Source organism: Hipposideros armiger, unplaced genomic scaffold (assembly GCF_001890085.2).
Source record: "Hipposideros armiger isolate ML-2016 unplaced genomic scaffold, ASM189008v1 scaffold_436, whole genome shotgun sequence".
Classification (NCBI taxonomy): domain Eukaryota; kingdom Metazoa; phylum Chordata; class Mammalia; order Chiroptera; family Hipposideridae; genus Hipposideros; species Hipposideros armiger.
The window spans coordinates 17,115-20,583 of NW_017731786.1; positions in this window are offsets into that span (position 1 = coordinate 17,115).

Below are 3,469 nucleotides of genomic sequence, written 5' to 3' on the forward strand. Positions count from 1 at the left end.
AGACACCGTCCGTTGATCTTAGCTGCGGTTTATCTCATTCCTGCCTGGTCTCCTCTAAACACATTTTTTTTTAAATTCAGTGGTTTTGGCCTTCCAACTGAAATAACTATAAATTTCTCTCTTCTCTGTCTTTAGAAAAAAGGAAAAGAGAAGAGATATTTTTCTTCTCCAAATAAAGAGCGTAGGATAGATGTTAACTAAACTGATCATTTCACAATATATGTAAGTCAAATCATTATGCTGAACACGTTAAACTCAAACAGTGCTGTATATCAATTATATCTTAATACAACTAGGGGGGAAAACAAACAAAATAAAGAGCTTACGAGGTCTCACAAAGACTGTACCCAAATGGAAAAAAATCCATAAGAAACAAACAAACAAAATACACCTTTAAGTCAAAAGTGTGTGGCTGTGTAGGCCAAACTACCCAAATTCCGTTAGCCGGCCTATCCAGAAAGTAAAGCTTTTGTCTGTCTGTCCGTCTGTCTGCAAGATCTCTTCAGGGAGGGTAGATTTGTCTGAACCAAGATTGGACCCATTACATTCAAACCTGAGGATGGTAGGTGGGAAACAATTAGAAGCTCAGACCTCCTAAAGGTGGTTGGAGAGGGAAAAATTTGGCCTCTATAGCATGTAGGGGCCCCAACCGTAACAACTTCTTCTTGTTTTTTTATTTTTTAACCTGGAGCCAAGTCTTGAACAGGGGCTGAGGTTTGCGCACCTGGGGCCTCCTATCTGGTGGTTGGTGATGTCAGTGGAGCCTCTGATGGAGTGATTTTCTTGGAATTATGCAGCGTACGGCCCATAAAATACAAATTAATCTATCAGTGGCAAGGCCTAAAATAAAAACTGATTCACAACCACTTTGTAACACCACCACCGCCGACCAGCAGTGGCCCTCTGCTCCCCGCCGCCACAGGGCTGTATGGGGTTTTCTTTTCATAGTAGCAGAAACCGTCCGAGCCAGAATGGCTCTCGGGGCTCGTCCAACCCCCTCATTTTACAGATGAGGTTTCGTTTGAAGCGTAGTTCCAAGCGGGCTTGGCGTCCAACAGGAAAGCGTTAACATTTTCCAAGCGCGGCCCTGGCCTCCCAGCTGAAGGCTACTTTAACATGAAAGTCCACGTCTTGTTTCAATTAGCTCTGGTGCGCTGGGCACGAAGAGTGGAAAATGAGCGAGCAAAGGGGGGAGGAAGTGATGTCACTGGAGACCTCAGGTAAAAGCCGGGGGACGCGTGACGGCAGTCGCCAGGACAGCCCTCTGCTTGTTTGACTGGTGATGGTGGGGCAGCTGCTTCTAAGCGGCAGCTACTGGTCATCAGGGGTCACTGCGAGAGAGGCAACGCAGCGATGCTGCAGAGAGGGGAGCTTATGTCTCCACCAAGCTGGGGACCAGGCACAAGAGCGCCGCCTACTGGCCGCGGCGATCAAGGGGCTCCCGGTTGGGACCCACGGTGGGCAAAGAAACTGTACCTCGACAATTTGCTGGGCGCTTCTCCAGGGGTTTGAGCTGTTTGAAGAGGAACCTTTCCTCTCGCCACACACCCAACACCATCCCCCCTCCGCCAGCCTTGGCTCCCCCACCTGCTGCCTCTTGCAAGAAGCAAGGCATAGATGTCACAGAGAAAGGGCTCAAAACTCCCTGGGATCACGGGCTTTCGACAAAGCCCCAGAAGACCCTGCCTGCATGGATTTCTCTTCCGTGTGTGTGTGTGTGTGTGTGTGTGTGTGTGTGTGTGTGGTGTTTTGGGGGAAGGGAGGGTGGAATGAAGGAGGTTGTGCTGACAATTGCAAGTCTGTTCTGAAGCCCAGAGGAAAAAATTAGTACAGACTACGAGAAAGAAAATCTCAGGGTTTCCAAGAATAGTGAAATAATTGCTGCTATTCCGGCCCTCAGATTGGTGGTTTGTTTGAGTAATAGCTCTGGCGCGAGTCCTTTACACCACACTTTGTCCTGGAGGCCAGGCTGGCTTTGTCATGTCTGCAAGGATATCCAAGGGTGCGTGGGGTTCTGGGACATTGGGCTCTCAGGAGAGGTGGTGAAGATGGCACCTCACCATGGAGAGACATGACCATGGGCTCGCAACCTGCAGCATTTTGGTCACGTAGGTGCTTTCCATAGGGGGCCTTCTTTGAGGTGTGAGAGTTCTCAACCATGCAAATGCCTGACCTATCATATTACCCAGTTGAGCTCAGTGCATATAAAGAGGCTATAATGTCTGTAATATTTGGGGGGTGCTCTCATCTCGCTTCCGATTGCCCTGGGCTGAGCCGGATGCTGGGTGCTTGCGGGATCCCTGGTCATCTCTGCCAGGTGTGTCTGCAAAGGGGTTGAGCGTGCTGTGCTGTCTTTGCATTTTTAGTCATGATTTGCTCACGTGCCTCTTGCCTACAATCCCAGGATATCAGTTCCCTGGGCGCAATGAGGTTCTTTTAGGTGCCAGAGCAGGAGGAGCAGTGGGCTGGGTGCTGGATGCCCGGGTTCTGTCCTGACTCTGCCATGAAGTGCTCTTGAGCAAGTCACCTAATCCCGCTGACGAGATGGGGGCTGGACTTGGCCTTGTCTTCAAAACACCACAGGCTGCGACCCATGAGCCAGGGGTCATGACCTCAATTTGAGCAGAGGAAATACACGCGGCCCTTCTCTGGGTGCACAGCCTGTGAGCTCTGGGGATCCCTCCACCCTTCCCGTCCCTCTTGCTTCTCAGGCTGTACCGACTGACCACAGATAACGTGACCTGGTTACAGGAGGTGTGTGTTTGGAACACCCCTCAATTGGATACCTGCCACTTTGCTGTACTGGGGAAAACCCTGGAGGCCTCTGTGTAAGTGAACGTTGCTCTCCTGATTAGAACTCAACAATGGCTTCCCACGAAGTCCCAAATGCTTCCTGTCAGACACAAGGCTGGGGAAGGCCTGTCCCTGCCAGACCCTGCGCCTTGGTGTCTGTCCCTCTCAGCATACACGCTTCTCAGTTCTCCACGCCCTTTGCCGCTGCTGCTGCTTGTGGGGAGTGACCCCCCCAGCGGACCCAGCTTTAGAGAGGAACACCTCATTTCCTCAGGGTGCACACTCCAGACCACAGCCAACTCTCTGGAAAAGGTTTTAATCCAAATATTGAGAAATATAACAGTAACCCACCTTCCCCTTCAATAGTTACCTTCTCTAAGTACATACAATGGGGTCCCCAAAACGACCTGAGTCTCATAAGGAAAAGAGGACCATGAAGATGAATGTGGGACTTCATTGTTAGGACAGTGTCCTTGCATACCTCAAGAGGACTCGCTTGCCTGTTTGCCTGGCACTTGGGGGGTACCCAAGGGGGAGCCCCGAGAATGAGCCCAGGACTGTTTACCCCACCTGAGGGAAAGGTAGTGCAGGAACCAACTGACATTCCTCCAAGACAAGCTTCCTGACCTTGACTGTCCTTGGATAGATGATAGGAGGCCTACAAAGCCCCCGTGAT